The sequence below is a fragment of the Eurytemora carolleeae genome, unplaced genomic scaffold (genome assembly GCF_000591075.1).
Source record: "Eurytemora carolleeae unplaced genomic scaffold, Eaff_2.0 scaffold766, whole genome shotgun sequence".
NCBI lineage: Eukaryota > Metazoa > Arthropoda > Copepoda > Calanoida > Temoridae > Eurytemora > Eurytemora carolleeae.
In genome coordinates, this window is record NW_019396659.1 from 119,804 (window position 1) to 137,409 (window position 17,606).

At 31.7% G+C, this 17,606-nt stretch overlaps 1 protein-coding gene across 2 annotated transcripts in view; it reads left to right on the forward strand.

Moving 5' to 3' along the window:
• LOC111707037 (ras-related protein Rab-32) overlaps positions 1 to 17,606 on the forward strand; it is a 59,323-nt gene that overhangs the window by 23,495 nt on the left and 18,222 nt on the right. Inside the window, exon 2 of one of the 2 annotated variants that reach the window (XM_023480022.1) lies at positions 2,787 to 2,845. The gene's annotated coding sequence lies outside the window, so the exon portion shown is untranslated. The remainder of the gene's footprint in view (positions 1 to 2,786; positions 2,846 to 17,606) is intronic. The other variant, XM_023480021.1, reaches the window with a different exon arrangement.

Below are 17,606 nucleotides of genomic sequence, written 5' to 3' on the forward strand. Positions count from 1 at the left end.
GCCTGTATCACGTGACCACTTTACTGCACTGCCATTGGTGGAATTTCTGGTCAAGTAATACGGACGTAAAAATAATATTATGAATGAAATCTATTGAAAATAGAAACAACAAATATAAAAGTAAACCTAAATTACAATTAGCTTTCTCTGGGATATCATCTTTTTCAGATTGGTTGCTGTTTTTCTGAGCATGGTCTGTTTAAACCTACTATTTCTATACGAAATTGTATATATATGCATTTTCGTACAAGTTTGAAACAGCTTTATATCAACTCTCGAGTTAGGAACTTCAGATAGGCGTCTCAAGGGTCTCGATAAAAAGCTAAAGTGATTAGCTTTCAGCCTATACCCCCTTTCATTTTTCCTTTACTGTCCCTTTAAAACTTAGTTTAATGTTCGAATTCAGAGCAAACAATAATATTGAACTATATAGTTTAACTTTAATGTTCGAATTCAGAGCAAATAATATAATATTGAAACTATATAGTTTAACTTTAATGTTCGAATTCAGAGCAAATAATAGTATTGAAACTATATAGTTTAACTTTAATGTTCGAATTAAGAGCAAATAATATAATATTGAAACTATATAGTTTAACTTTAATGTTCGAATTTAGAGCAAATTATAATACTGAAACTATATAAATTAACTTTAATGTTCGAATTCAGAGCAAATTATAATACTGAAACTATATAGTTTAACTTTAATGTTCGAATTCAGAGCAAATAATAACATTGAAACTATATAGTTTAACTTTAATGTTCGAATTCAGAGTATATAATATAATATTGAAACTATATAGTTTAACTTTAATGTTCGAATTCAGAGCAAATAATAATATTAAAACTATATAGTTTAACTTTAATGTTCGAATTCAGAGCAAACGATAATATTGAAACTATAAAGTTTAACTTTAATGTTCGAATTCAGAGCAAATAATATAATATTGAAACTATATAGTTTAACTTTAATGTTCGAATTCAGAGCAAATAATAATATTGAAACTGTATAGTTTAACTTCAATGTTCGAATTCAGAGCAAATAATAATATTAAAACTATATAGTTTAAGTTTAGTGTTCAAATTCAGAGCAAATAATAATATTAAAACTATATAGTTTAACTTTAATGTTCGAATTCAGAGCAAATAATAATATTAAAACTATAAAGTTTAACTTTAATGTTCGAATTCAGAGCAAATAATATAATATTGAAACTATATAGTTTAACTTTAGTGTTCGAATTCAGAGCAAATAATAATATTAAAACTATATAGTTTAACTTTAATGTTCGAATTCAGAGCAAATAATATAATATTGAAACTATTTAGTTTAACTTTAATGTTCGAATTCAAAGCAAACGATAATATTGAAACTATATAGTTTAACTTTAATGTTCGAATTCAGAGCAAATAATAATATTGAAACTGTTTAGTTTAATGTTCGAATTCAGAGCTAATAACCAAATTTAAACTATATAGTTTAACTGTTACAGGTTTCACTACTCCCCCCCCCTCTCCCTTTCCTTTTCAAGAATTTTGACCCTTCCTGTATCAGCAGACCGGAAACCAATGTAGGCAGGTGGTAGCCAGGTGCAGGTAAGGGGAGGGTAGGTGGAATTTGAAAAAAAGGGGTGGGGTAGATAGGGTTATGATAAGAAGAGGATGAAAGATCAAAAGGTGGCTCATTAAACACTCATGTTTCCTGTATTGAAAGCAGAGAGCAAATATATGGAATATATTTATAGATAGATAGATAGATATATAGAGGATATAGATATATGTACAGGGTTATCCAAGTCGATTTAATTATGACAGCTTACAATGTACATCGCACAACATTATATTTATATATATACAGATTACAGATATACAATCCGATACGATGAATTTTAGTTTTTAATTTGAAATAAGCAGAAGAAAAACATTACTTAAATAAATCGTCGTAGTTAATACAGTTTAACCCCCCCCCCCCCCCCTTCTGCCGCTATCAACATCGTATAAAAACATGTTGTTTTTAAACTACAATATTTAATCTTAAAGGCAGGGTGCAGTATCTCCCAGACTGTTTATCTATTTATTCAGGTCTCTTCTCTTCATATTTTATCAATATATTTTAACACAAGGAGTTAGGAGTTTATCTAAAAATTTGAAGAAAAAACCAGGAACCCAAGTTAAGTTCTAGCTTTTTTTGTAATCTTTACTTAAAGGGAATTTCAACGAAATTTCAAGCGATCTTGTAAAAAAAAGATTTAAATATTTGTTGCTTGCATTTACCTTCACCTTCATTTTAACACAAGGGGTTTATCTGAAATCTGGGATAAAAAAATCAGGACTCGGGCTGGCACTGGATTTTCGAACATTCCTGGTATATATGAAAATGTCGTCTTCATGATCAAAAATCGAAGAAACAGGAATAAATGTTTTCAAACGTGACTCTCAGATCATAAAAAATGAAAAAAATACTATGAAATATCAACTTTACACGAATGCGTCGAAAAATTATCGATGATTATAGGTTGTAATATCTGAATGATTTGTTTGGAATTCACTTGATTTTGATTTTTTGACGATTCAAGTCGTATGTTGTAACTTTCTTAATTTGTATGGACGCTACGTTCTTCACGCGGAATGATTCTTTTTTAAAAATTTTCTCCTATAGACGCAACAAAATGAAGTAAGATAGGTAGTGATCACCATCGATAATTTTTCGACATAAGCTTACCCCCTTTCATTTTTTGCAAACACTCCCTTTAATATTTTAACAATAAACAAATATCTATTTTCAGACAAAGAAGCGAAGATATGCTGTGTAAAAGTTCGGATTTCATTGTGAAACAGGTATTCGGTAAGAAAATTGTTGACAAAAGTCGTCTTGTAGCCTGTAGGGCATTTTGATCTTGTGTTCGGCCCAGTCTATTTAATGATAATGAGAGTAGAAAACTCCAGGAAAGCTCATATGTAAATATGGTCCCCAAAAAAGATGAGACTTCAAAGACGACAGTACAAAATTAATTCTTACATTACTTTCAAATAATTCAGTATATACCAGAAAATAAAGTTCAGTCCTCGAATTGTTATAACTTAATGGTTTTAGGTCGTCATTAATATCTTATCCTTTGTAACCCTGTAGGCTGTGTCTACAATTTACGATGATCTATTAGGACAGGAGCTACAGGAGCTATAGGTTCCAAATTTGAATTTAATCAGCCCAAACCATTCCTCGTAACCAAGTTCTCTGATGCTTACTAAACCACTAGAGAAAAATGTAAACAAATTACATCAAACCTTCTCCAAATCTTCTTGGTTGTTTGTATACTCTCATTGTTCTTTAATGCACTGCCTCTGAGTGGTATTATAGGGACTGTAATCGTAATTTTAAGTGTTACACGTTAAATTCACAACTATACCTTGAACAGTTGATCAGACCAACCATGAGGAAGAGATTAATCATTAGTTTTCAGATGGAAAGTCAAGGATATCTTATTTATTTTTCGCAGGCGGGGTTTAAAAGGTACCACTGTGAATTGGAAATTAAATTTGGAAACTCTAAAATTCTGCAGCATATAACTACAAATCTCTTAAGCAAAGAAAATGAAATAAACATTGCTTCAGCTAGAAAAACTAGAATATCTCATTCTTTCATGATAAAACAAAGGGTACTTTTGTGAATCTGAAATTCGACTCCGAAAGTTGAGCCCACTTGCAATAACGGCAACAGTCCCTTTAAGATATTAATTAGCTGTTGAAATGCATGGTTGCACTGAAAGAGATAGATCTTTACTAGAGTCTATAGGAAATCAGTGGAAACATAAAGGAAATGAGATCCAAAGTACAGTTTTAGGAAAGGTTTATTTACAGGGTTACCCATAAAGTATCAGACTAGGAGGATACTTTCCTGTTTATCTGGTTCTACCGATAAACCTCTTGAAACGTATCTGGAGAGGGGATGGAAAGGAATGACCGCTATCTACCTATCTAGGGTACTGAAAGAGTTCTCACGTAAAAGGTTTATTCTACTTAGACGATAAATTCTCCAATTGATCTAAAATATATTTGTGAAATATAAGCGACAGTTCGCCACCTAACCCTAGAAATGACTCAGAAACACAGATGTGCACTGTGGATCTAAACTTACTGGATTCCATGATATCTTGATATCATTGAGAGCAAACCTTTCGGATGATAACCACACTCCTGTATGCCGAGTTCGTTAGTGTCTGATCCAATCAGGGTTGAGTCATGTGTTTGTTGAATATTCTGAACCAATAGAAATAGTAAGGTGGTAACATATCTCTTTCTATCTATCTCATTATTCAATCAGAGTTATGAATCCTTCAATTGGCGAATCAGTAATTGGAAATATTTACTTCTACTAAAACCATAGTGACCAGTCTGAAGATTCAGGAGTATCAGCAATTGACTCATCAGATTTAAATGGTATTTTAAATGCCTCAGTTCATGCTGTGAAAGTTCACGCTGAAAAATTGGACGATTTACAATCTCATATTCAAAACTCCAATATACAACCTTACTTGAGAAAAGAATTAGAGCTCAGGAAGATGAGTTATATGACTCGAAGCGAGGAATAAAGGGGAATCTGCTGATGACAAGTATACAAAACTAGGAAAGAAGGAAAGATTGTCTTATCAGATTAGACGAGTAATTTAAAAAAGACTCTCACAGAGCATGTCATAAAATTGGTTCAGCTCAAATTTGATGTTACAATTCTAGCGAATGACATCCAAGCTTGTCGCAGTCGCAGAGTTAATAAATCTGTTCTCATTCATGTCTGGAACCGTAAAGAAGGGTCAGCTTGGAGCAGGATTAACGAAGGTATAAAATCACGAGTCAATCCTGATTTAAATGCAAAGTTTAAATATCAACTGACCAACTGAAGATCTGGTCTACGGGCGAGGTTCGTCAGCTCAAAAGAGAAAAGAAGATTTCCAACTACTACACAGATGAAAACAGCCAAATACAGATAAGGAAAATAAACGGGAGTAAAAAATTCAAGTCAACTTTTCATTCTGGTCCAAATTTGAATGCTGCTTCGAAAGCAATCATGTCTTAAGAACTGCATAATCTAGAAAACAACTGAATAAATTCTATTCTAAACTTTAATCTAAAACATATTATAACTAGATTACAGGGTGACCAGAATCAGGATTTTAGAAATACTTTAAGATTGTTAGAAACATTGAATAGTTTTTCTGAAATAGCATGTAAATATTATGATACTGAAGATTTTTTAAAAAAGTTTAAAAATCGCTCAAAATATTTCTCATCTCTTTCTTTAAACATTCGTAGCTTATCTGGGAAATTAAAAGAATTCCATGAATAGATAAATTTGTTCTATAATTTTGATTAGGGAATATTGCTGTCAACCTGAATATAGATATACCTGGCCGGGTATAAACCTCTCATTTATAAAACAAGAAAGCCTAGTGATAAGTGTAGAAATAATATTGGAGTTGTGGTAAAGATAACACACAAAACTCTTAAAAGAGATTATGCCAAATATAATATCTCCTGTAGTTCATATTTTTAATTTATCCTTGATATCAGACTACATTCCTGAAAGCTAAACATCTTGAGGCGTATTCAGGGGGGGCTATGGGGGCTCAGCCCCCCCTGAAAAAGTTGAGGCTTTGATTTTCAGGGGATTCAGCCCCCAACGGAGGCTGAGCCCCCCCCACCCCCTGTTAAGAAGTGGCCAATTATAATGATATTAATATCGTTTGATTTTAAATTTGGCGAGAATGCACATTCATTCTGAAAGACTGTCTAAGGTGTCAGAGACGAGAGTTCTTGATATTTTTTCCTTAAATTAGCCTCGAAGACTGGAGACTAAACGTCTTCAGGATTTTGTTGGTAGAAATAACAACTTTTTCTTCTTAAGCCATTATAGAATTTTTTTATTTTTTTAAAACATGATCTCAAAAAGTATCTTATACATGCTAAGGACGCATGAAGAAGTAAATCATCTTAGTCTCAATCTTACTATTAACTATTAACATTAACTTTGGTCCCTGGACTCTGGAGTAAAAACTAATGAGAAATTAAATTTTTTTGCATTTGCTAGTTTATCGCATTCACAATTAAACTCATTTTATATTATTGAGTTAAATTTAAAGAAGAAACTGTTGTTATTTTTTAAAGGTTAAATATCTAATTTTCTTAATTCAATATTTAGTATTATCATGATCTGTATTCTGTGATATATGTAAATTAACTAAAGGAGTTGGTCACTCAGCACCAAAGGGGTATATCCTTACAGATCATTATTTTTACATCTAGTTTTTTCTAAAGAAAGTCCAGTATATCACTGAATGGTGTTCTGGCCAGGATGTACCTTGAAAAGTGCAGGGGCGCAAACTGTTGAAAAAAAGGGGGGTCGATAGGGTGCTATTTTCGGAAATAATGATTCAAATAAAATGATATTTCAAACTATTTTTATTTGGACCAAAACTAATACATTTATGTTGTTTTGGTTTATTTCAGGGCTCCAGGGGCGTAGAAATAAGGCTTCAAAGTTTTGCAAGGGATATCTGCCTTATTTATAATTATTTTGAACACCCTATCGACCCCCCTTTTTTTCAACAGTTTGCGCCCCTGCACTTTTCAAGGTACATCCTGGCCAGAACACCATTCAGGGATATACTGGACTTTCTTTAGAAAAAACTAGATGTAAAAATAATGATCTGTAAGGAAGATATACCCCTTTGGTGCTGAGTGACCAACTCCTTTGTAATTTCTTATTTTTTGAATATTAAAATGTCAAAATTCTTTCAGAAAATTCATTGTAGTTAATTTTCAGAAAACATCTGCTGGTTTAGGTTAGTTTTAGCAATTCAGTTCAAATTGTTCCTGGGGGGGCTGACCCAACAAATTTGTAAGCCCCTTCCTGGCCAAAATCCTGAAAACTCCCCTGGACGGCCAAGGTATATCTCTTTACAAATCAGGAGTAACTTCAGAATTTACGAATTATTGACCAATAGGCTTATTATCCTTATTTTCAAAACTGTTAGAAAAACTTAAAGCTCATCAAATGTTTAAGTACAATATTTTGTATTCTCATCAATATGGATTTTTAGATAAAATAATTGAAGGAGTGAATAAAGACAATCCTGAATACACAACTGCTATTTTTCTAGATCTGAAAAAAGCATTTGATATTAGATTATTAGATTCGATTAAAGAAACTTAATCACTATGGGTTCAGGGATAAACTAATAATCTATGGTTAGAAATTATCTTACAAATAGAACTCAATACATAAGTGAAAGGGATTTTGAATCTTCCAGCAAGGAAATTTTATGTGGTGTACCCCAGGATTCAGTTTTAATTCCTATACTATTTCTTCTTTACTTCTTTCATGACAGCAAATCATGAACTTTCTAAAGCATCTTTGTTGGTTTCAGACTAATACGCTAACACTTAATATTTCAAAAACCAAATATATTGTATTTATAAATAAATCCATGTCATTTGATGATCAGGGCTTTAATCTCAAAATAGGAAATGAAATTATTGAAAGAATATGTTCAACTTACAAACATAAATATTTCAAGTTTGTCGGTGTAAAATTTGACGAATTTTTGAAATGGAATTATCAAATAGATGGTATTTTTGCTAAACTATCTAGTGCAATTTTTGCCCTAAAAAGTGTTAAAAAGATTCTCTCTTTAAGCATAAGAAAGATAGTTTAATAACACCTCAATGACAGTATGGTATTTTAGCGAGGGCCGCTCATCAACAAACAATAAAGTAGGAAAATTATTTAAGCTTTAAAAGAAAGCAATACGGACTTTTTAGATAAAGAATATTCACAGCATACAGATCCATTGTTTTCTAAACTTGGAATGCTTAATTTATCTGATATCCTCAAACATAATGCTTCTACTTTTATGTACAAATATATAAAAGAAAAACTTCCTTCGTCTTTTAATGAAATGTTTGCTCCATTTTTAGAACCTTATAGGACACAAAGTTTTAAATTGGAATTAGTAAGAAACAAACACCTTAAACCTTTTCAAAAATATTTCTTACGAGAATTTTGAATAGTGTTCCAATGAATATTAAATGTTCATTTTCAGTACTTAATTTTAAAACGAATATGAAAATATATCTGACTTCTAGATGTAAGGAATTTGAATGTAAAAACAAGGAACTATTACTCATTTAATATATGAATGCCAAAAATTAGATTTTTTAGTTCCGGGTTTGTCCATTTTTCCTCTGCCATTCACCCTTGCTTTTTAAAATTACTTTGTGCTTTGTATAATTGTGTTAGTTATTTGTTAATTTCAAAAAATAATCTATCTCTAAAACTTTGGAGGGCCAGCCAATCAAAACAACCAGAAATGGTTAGGCTGTAGCCCTGGCTAGAGATTGTTTAGTTATAAATTATAAAATTAAAAAATGTTTTTATTGTCATTTTAACCGAAATATCTATATATCTATCTATCTATCTATCTATGTTAAGGTTGGATTTGGTAGTCACAATTCACAGTCTGTCTATGATATATAAATGATTTGTCACAAAAACGAATCAAGTGTATACAGTTGCAGGAAGCCAAGAATATAATAAAAAGCATCATCATTTGTACGTTCCTTTCTTTTCAAATTAAAGTGATTTAGTGAGCTTTGTTCAAATTATTTACTGACTATACTTGAAAGAAAAATTGATCCCAACATATCAAAACTTGAACCTTATTTTCTAGTCTTGATGGTAGCTTTTTTTCTTCTTCAACCTATCTAAATTCCAGCCTTTGAGCAAGCAAAGAAAATATATACTTTGTTAAGAATGCTTTCAAAACAATAAATGGCCTTGTCTGCTTCTAGCATTTGAAAAGAGCCCGGAATTTGTATTATCACTTTTAAACCTTCTTACCGATTTATAAATTATGAAAATTAAAACTATTTTAAATTTCTTATGAAAACTTTGAAACGAGTTTCTCGACATGACAGCCTTGATCGATACTTTCTGATAATCTGTTTTATGATATATGAAGTATGCTATTCTGCACTTCCGTTGAATGAAAATAAGTTTTATATTTTAAAATTCCTGCATTTGAATTAAACTGTCTGTAAAATGTGCTGAATTTATCTGTTTCGGATTTATGGGTGAAAATATTGAAATTATAGACTTTATTATAGATTTATTTTATTCTTCTTTTCATTCAAAATTTCAAGAAGATTTATCCAAATAAATCATTTAAAAACTGTTTCTCGAAATTTGGTTAAAATACAATAACCAACAAAAAACGGAATGAATATTATCCTTTATTGTAACTTTTAAATACCTTATTTCTTATTGGAGACCTCCTTCTTTTTATTGGAATACTTCTTCTTTCATTGGAGACCTTCTTTTTTTATTTGAGACCTACTTCTATTAATGGCAACCTTCTTCTTTTATTGGAGACCATTTTTCTTTGGAGACCTTCTTTTTTTAATTGGAGACCTTCTTTTTTATTGGAGACTTACTTACCTTTTATTTGAGAACTATAATTTTTTATTTGAAACCTACTTTTTTCCATGGAGGCCTCCTTCTTTCATTGTATACCTTCTTCTATCATTAAAGACTTTCTACTTTCACTGGAGACCTTCTTCTATCTTTGGAGACCTTCTTTTTTTATCAAAAACCTTTTTCTTTCATTGGAAACCTCCTTCTTTCATTGGAGACCTCCTTCTAACATTGGAGACGTTATTTTTTATAGGATACCTTTTTCTTTCATTTGAGACATTCTTCTTTCTTTGGAAACCTCCTTCTTTCATTGGAGACCTTTTACATTCTTTGGAGACCTTCTTCTTTTATTGGAGACCTTTCAATTTTTTAGGAAATCTCATTCTGAAATTGAAAACCTCTTATTTTCATAGGAAACCTCCAATGAAGATAGGTTTCTAAAGAAGATGGGTCTCCGATGAGGAAAATTTCCTTCCAAATCCCTGTTTTTGATGATAAGAAGAAGTAAAGAGTTTTTACTATTATTTTATTTGAAAATAAATCCGTGTACTGAGCTTTAAACCGCTAGAGTCTTGGATAAATTAGTTTCATTTCAAAACTTGCATTTTCCTCAATATTGACATTTCTTATATACACCAGTCTCAGGGAGACAGTTTTCCTTTTCACAGAATTTGAAAACTATTTTATTTTGAAGTATTTAAACTTTCCTACAACTTTATTAATTAATTCTACTCAATTCTTTTCAAAAATCTATAATTATCTTTGAACGGTTCAATATTTTTTAATAAAAGCTTGGCTGGATTTTGTTAGACTCAGCTGAGCTTTATATGATAATTTGTAATTCATTATTTTTTCATACATTGAAAAAGTAAATTGAAGTTACTAAAGGGTGTCCAAATAAACATCCGAAGTTATTAAATAATTGGAAAAATAAATGGTTCTTCTAATGATGAAACAATATGTGAAATATTATTACAAACGACTTTACGCTCTTATTTGAAAATTGAACACCGTAAAAATGTTTCTTAGAATAAAATGAATCCTAAAGTGTTTCTCTACAATTCGACACTTTCAGCTCAACTACCATGTCTAGCCGGTCTCTCCCTTTAAGCACCTTTCGAAAAGAGAAAAGACTTTTTTATTTATGATTTCACATATGCTTTATTTTTTAGGATACCTGTACAACTTCATAGTTTTCTTTTTGGGGTTATATACATTTGTTTAGGTTTTAATTTAAGAAACTAGGGGGGAAATAAAAAAAATATTGGCAGCAACAAAAAAAGCCTATCCACATTCATTAAATCTGGTTTCCGAAACTGGGTTTCATTACGAGACCCTGTTTTAAGTTTCGGTCTCTACCGTTATTAATTATCCAAATATCTGAATGAATGAATGAAGATGAAGCAGAAGTGGCCAACCATGTTTTCTAAAAATAGCCTGCTTAAAGTGCAAGGAGACATTTTTCTACAATTAGATATCTTGATAGGATAAATATACATTATAATACAGGGTTTTACACAACGGATGAAATTCAATGACGACCCAAAACTATTTGAATTCGGTTTTAATCTTTAAATATAACAATAAATAGTGTATTTGATAATTTTGTCAAGGAAAATAGAAAGTTAAAGCTGCAGGTAAGGTAACTAGGAATTTAAGAAAAAGAAGGCAGAATAAATTCTGTATAGTCGTCTTTGAAGTCTCATTCCATGTTATGGAAGATTTTATCATATAAAGAAGATAAAAGTAGAAATGTACAAGCCACTTTTATAGAGAAACCACAATTGAAAATAATCAGTTTTAAAAATCATAACTATTGATATCTAATTAATACTTGATCAGACAAAGCTTTGTAAGCCGTAGTATAACTGCAACCGCGTAACTAAAATGGAGGGGGGGGGGGGTGGATATAAAACATGAACTCTTGTGGTTTCAGACCAATATGGTGTATTTGCAAATCGTTGCTGACATTCCTTTAATAGATGAATGATCTATCTTTGGACCTACGCACATCCACTACACTGACTTGCTGACCTACTTGCACGTGGTTTTACAGCTGCTAGTTGGATATGTGCCCTCAGCGCTTGGCACCTATTCTGTCCGAGTCGGAGGTCCTCAGCCCTAAAATTATCTTAACCTAACCTAATCCTCAAATAATACAAAATAAACAGCTGTCGTAGGTTGGATATTGCAGTAGGTCGGAAAGTTAGTAGGTCAGAAGTTTAGTAGAGGGAATGTGTCGTATTGTCGATGTAACATTTCCAAGGGATGATCTCCAAAAATTAAGATAACATTCTCTTTAAAGCATATCTTCAGAATCCCCCCCCCCTCCCCTCCATGTACTCTCTATGAATAATTAGTATACAAAGTTTGAAAACACATTAGAAGGAAAACTTTTCTTTTAAGGAAACTTACACATGTACTGAAGATGCAGAGGGCTGATGCGTGAGGATTATCTAAGCTGAGATTTTAAAAACTTAAACCCGAGTAAAACCCAGTCTTAGCGTCTACTTAGACCCAAGTAAAGCTCAAGTCAAGTCTCGGGTTTTGGATGAACTTGAGTGTCGCTCTTGAAGTATCAGGTCTTAAAAAGCTGATGATTGTAAATTTCGTAAGAACTATTATATTCGTAGTTTTAAAATCTTGGGAATTATTAATAGTATCAAATTTGATCAAAGCTATGATATAAACATACTATAAAAATAATATATCTACGTTAAGTTCGAATTTTCGAAATTTACATCTCCTAGTTACAGCTGATCTGCCTGTTACAGATATAAAGCTTTCTGAGCAGTCTCTCATTGGCTGAATTAGAACCAATCCTGACTTGGGTTTTAGCTGAGCTCAAGTTCTTAATAGACCGGGCTTTACTCGGGTTTAAGCTTATAAAATCTCAGCTCTGGATACAACAAAACATTCATTTACATATATTTCATCTCTAGATAGATTTCAAAATATCTTAGAAGAGTTGATATATAGAGATTTCTGAAATGTAAATTCTTTTGTAATAATCTTTACTCATTAGCCCTTCCTTGACGCAAAGAAAAGACGACATTTAAGAGCGCCTTTTTAAATGGCGTACCCTTCTGACATTTTTCAGCTTATTTAGTTATAAAACATCTTTTCCTTAAATTTATTTACCTTGAAATCAAAATTTGTTATATGTAATTGCCATATAATATTTTTATCATTCTCTTTAGTAAAAACGTACAACTTAACTAATTATGGAAGAAGACATATAAAACTATTAGCCAGCTGTCATGATTCTTGAGACACCCTGTATAATATAATCCCTTCTATTCCATGATTGTTCCTGTTCTATAATATCATGAGACAAGAAAAACAAAGATATTTCTATTATTTAGATTAGTTTGCAATATTCATATAGGACAGTCCATGCTTGACTTTGTTTTTTTTTAAACTGATTAAGAATATTTCTATGTACTTTGAAGTTTGATATGTTAGATTCATATCGTCACTAAAATCAAAAAAAAAATTGTGACTACGACTTTTTCCCGCGGTGGTATGAATATTATTCTCATTTTTGTTATTTCGGTCTGATAAAACAAACAATATATCATATGTTCACTATTACTTTCATGCGAAGGGGTGAATTTTTCAAAGTTTTTGATTTAAAAAAAGGCATTTCCTTTCCAGTTAAAAAGTTCGGGATAAGTAAATGTAAAAAAGCAAATTAAAAAAAAATTCCAAACAAAAAGAATTTAAAAAAATGTGCTAATTGGCTCGGAAAAAAATTAAATCTCCTCGATAAAGAGAAAGTTTCTGTCCAAAATATATTAAGCACTGAGAAATAAAAAAAAACGGTGTTATAAATAGTGAACTGGCTTATTGCTAAAATAGTAAAATTTTATCATAACACTACCATAACACTGTTCCACTGATGCAGTGTTACTCACAGGCCACAAAGCATGAGACTTAAAGGGGGTAAAATTCTGAAAACGTATCCATCCCCAAAGTAGGATTTACAGATCTTTAAAAAGTTTTATATGTCTCATATGAATCCGAAAGAAGTTTTCCAAACACTGCATACTCAGTTCAACCACAGGGTGTCCCAATAAACATGGGAATTCAGTGACGAATTCGATATCGTCTTTTTAAATAATTCTTTGATTTTTTACAGTGATACCTTCTGAGAAAGCTGTAATCTGTAAGAGTTTCGTCTGCTATGTTCACAATTTGTTTGTTTATGTTTTAATTGTATACGGTTGTACTTAGTAAAACAAGAAAATTGCAGTATACAAACAGAGTAAACTTGTCCGTCTTTAAAATTCATCTTGCGGAGACATTATAGACCCCTCTTTACAGTCTTTTACCCTTTTCATAAAATAAACTCTAGCAAACATAATAATATTGGCTTTTGAAATTAGGTATTACAATGCTAATTCATACTAAGATGATATCCAATTCGTCACTGAATTCCCATGTTTTTTGGGACACCCTGTACCTTACAGAGCCGGTCACTCCCTTTAAATGACTTTAAAAGTCGTTTTTAACTAAACGATCTGAAGGTTGATTTTGGTCTTTTCCCTTGAGCATAGCATTCAATGGTTTATTAAATGATAATGCAAAGAAAAACAAAACAAGTTGCAAGTTTCAAGGAACCAACACTGTCATAAAGTATGTCGTCTTTGATATTCTCTCTGTGCAGGTAACCCAATATCATTACTTTTTATATTTGAAAGTAGATAAACGGTAGACATTTTAGTTTATATAACAACAGGTTTAATGCTACTAAACTTGTGCATTTACAAAACATAAAACAGAATGGGGATATTTGCCGAATTTTTATAGGAACACATAAGTTTTATATTTATCATTTTAAAATACCATAACCAGCTAACTATTATTAAATATATGTGGTATATAGGGTTACCTGAAAAGAATGGGATTGTAAAGACGACCAGACCTGAAACCAGTAAATCACGAGGAATCCTTCCATTTTTAGGCCAATTAAACGATTTGGAGAAGAAAGAATTACAAGTTTACAGTTGCAAGGAATCATGAATAAAAAGAAACAGAAATTTTAAATTCTGTACAGTCGTCTCTGAAGTTTCATCCTTTGTAGGTAACCCTAAATATATCTATCTATCTATCTGTACAAAATGCCTTACTCCACTAGTTTATTTTCAATCTGTATCAATCCAGATACAACACTCCCTGTAATCTTAAGTATGCATGTTCAGATACAAAACGATCTAGAATTCAATATTCTACAATAATACTTTATTCTTTACCACAACACTCTCTTTATTCTTTTGTATGTATCGTTCAGATACAACTCACTCTAGAACTCAATATTCTACAATAATACTCTAGTCTTTACCAAAACACTCTCTGTATTCTTTTGTATGTATCATTCAGATACAACTCACTCTAGAACTCAATATTCTACAATAATACTCTAGTCTTTACCACAACACTCTCTGTATTCTTTTGTATTTATCATTCAGATACAACTCGATGTAGAACTCAATATTCTACAATAATACTCTAGTCTTTACCAATCTAGATACAACACTCTCTGTATTCTTTTGTATGTATCGTTCAGATACAACTCGATGTAGAACTCAATATTCTACAATAATACTCTAGTCTTTACCAATCTAGATACAACACTCTCTGTATTCTTTTGTATGTTCAGATACAACTCGATGTAGAACTCAATATTCTACAATAATACTCTAGTCTTTACCACAACACTCTCTGTATTCTTTTGTATGTATCATTCAGATACAACTCGATGTAGAACTCAATATTCTAAAATAATACTTTAGTCTTTACCAATCCAGATACAACACTCTATGTATTCTTTTGTATGTATCGTTCAGATACAACTCACTCTAGAACTCAATGCTCTCTATACGAGAAATAATATGTGTCTAAACGTAATAAAGCAAAAGTTCATGTCCAACTAGTCTATATTTTGGGTTTTATAGTACATGTTGATAATATGGACCGATAGGTTTGTTCAGAAATAATGAACGTAGTTAGAGTACAGATAATGTTATAACGTAATATATATAGGTATGTTCAGTTTTAAAGAATATTGGGTTTATTACTATATTTATTCCAAATGGGGGGTGGAAGGAAATTGCTGAAAAACAAGGATTTCTATCCCTATTTTTATCAAACTTCTTCATTTTTCAGCAATTCAACATCCTCATAGATTCTAATCTTGGTTTCTTGTGTAAATTTATTCTTTTCTCTTTTCTATCCTGTTTTCTTGTTCAACAATATACCATGCTCTTATATTAAATTTTGCATGTGTGTTACACTTCTCACACTGCTTTAATGTTTAAATATAATCCTTAATCTTGGACAGGAACTTGAGTACATTGTTACAACCAACCTCATTAGGAACATCATGACAAACCTCTCTTGAACAGTGACGTAATCTTTGTCTTCTTCAGGAACATCTTGGCACTCTTTCCTTGGAATGTCACGGCACTCCTCTCCACTCATTTCTACATTCAGTTCTTCTATAATTCTGTTAGGTTCCTCTACTTCTGTCCCAGCTGCATTCTCCCTGTATCTGTAATCCCTGTCTACGTTGTCCTCCATGTCAACATCGCACCTAGGAGATGTTAAGGGGGGGGGGGGGTTTAATCTGTTCTTACAGCTGGAGAACTTGCTCTTGAATCCTTCTCATCTTCTTACTGTTTCTCTGAATTTTCTAATTGATTCTCTAGAACAGGATTAACTTTCATACTGTCCTGGTTGTATGGGCCTAACACTGTATTTATTCTGAGACCAATTACCCCCAACATTTAAAAAAGATTTCATACTATCAAAAAATATCAAAAGCACAAATCTTAAAAACAGAAATGATTTTTATATTCATAGAGTGAAATCTATTAAAACTGGACTGCTCCCACCTCACAATTTCCCTAAAATATGGTATGAAAATAAACGACACTTTTCTAAGCTTTCAAATATCAATCTTATTTCGAACAAATATTTTAATTCTAACAGCTATGTTTGCAAAAGAATCTAAGAAAGCAAAAAGGATTTTACAAAAAAAAAGCCTAAGAAGATTAAAAAGAGTAAAAGATATAATCAAAACAAAGGATGTCAAAAATTGGCACGAGTTTGAAAAATTATAAAAATGCCCGTTTTGAATTGAATCATTATCTTTTTCACAACCCTTAAAGCCTATTTTAAATTTTTTTAACATTACAATAAATATATCATTTTTATTGGTAATTTCCAAGTATACGATTTTTGGATCCCCCCCTGCCCCCGCCCCCCCCCCTCCTATCAATTTTGTACATGGGTGTTACAGGAAGTTTCTTAACTTAACCTAACCCGTGGCCGCAGCGCTTGGCCCCCTAGCCCATCCTAGCCGCAGCGCTCGGCCCAGAAAGTGTCTTAACTAACCTAACCCGTGACCGCAGCGCTCGGCCCCCTAGCCCATCCTAGCCGCAGCGCTCGGCCCAGAAATTAGCTTAACCTAACCTAACCCTAAATAGCAAAAAAAAAATAATAATAAATTTGCTGAAAAATAAATGGTCATGTACAAAATTGATAGGAGGGGGGGGGGCGGGGAGGGGGGTCCAAAAATCGTATACTAGGACAGACCCTTTTTATTTCTTAAAGATTTTAGTTCATAACTTCATCGTCGAAAAATACTAACAATCCACTGTTTATATTAAATATAATGTTAACAATCAATATAAAACTTTCCTTTTCCTTTCCTTTTCCTTTGATTTCTATTTTTTCTATTTAGAATTGGGGGGAAATATTCCCAAAACCTCTATTCTTGGAGGTTTCAAAATTTTTTCTCCTGAAACACTTAACTTTGTATTTCCCAACTCCCGCAGAGTATTATTCTAACTAATGTATATTTGAATTCTATGTTACATGTTAAATTAAAGAATGTTATTACAAGTTTTACTTAGCTACTTTAAACATAGTTACTAGTTAGGTTTATCGCATTACAAGTTTTACTTAGCTACTTTAAACATAGTTACTAGTTAGGTTTATCGCATTACAAGTTTTACTTAGCTACTTTAAACATAGTTACTAGTTAGGTTTATCGCATTACAAGTTTTACTTAGCTACTTTAAACATAGTTACTAGTTAGGTTTATCGCATTACAAGTTTTACTTAGCTACTTTAA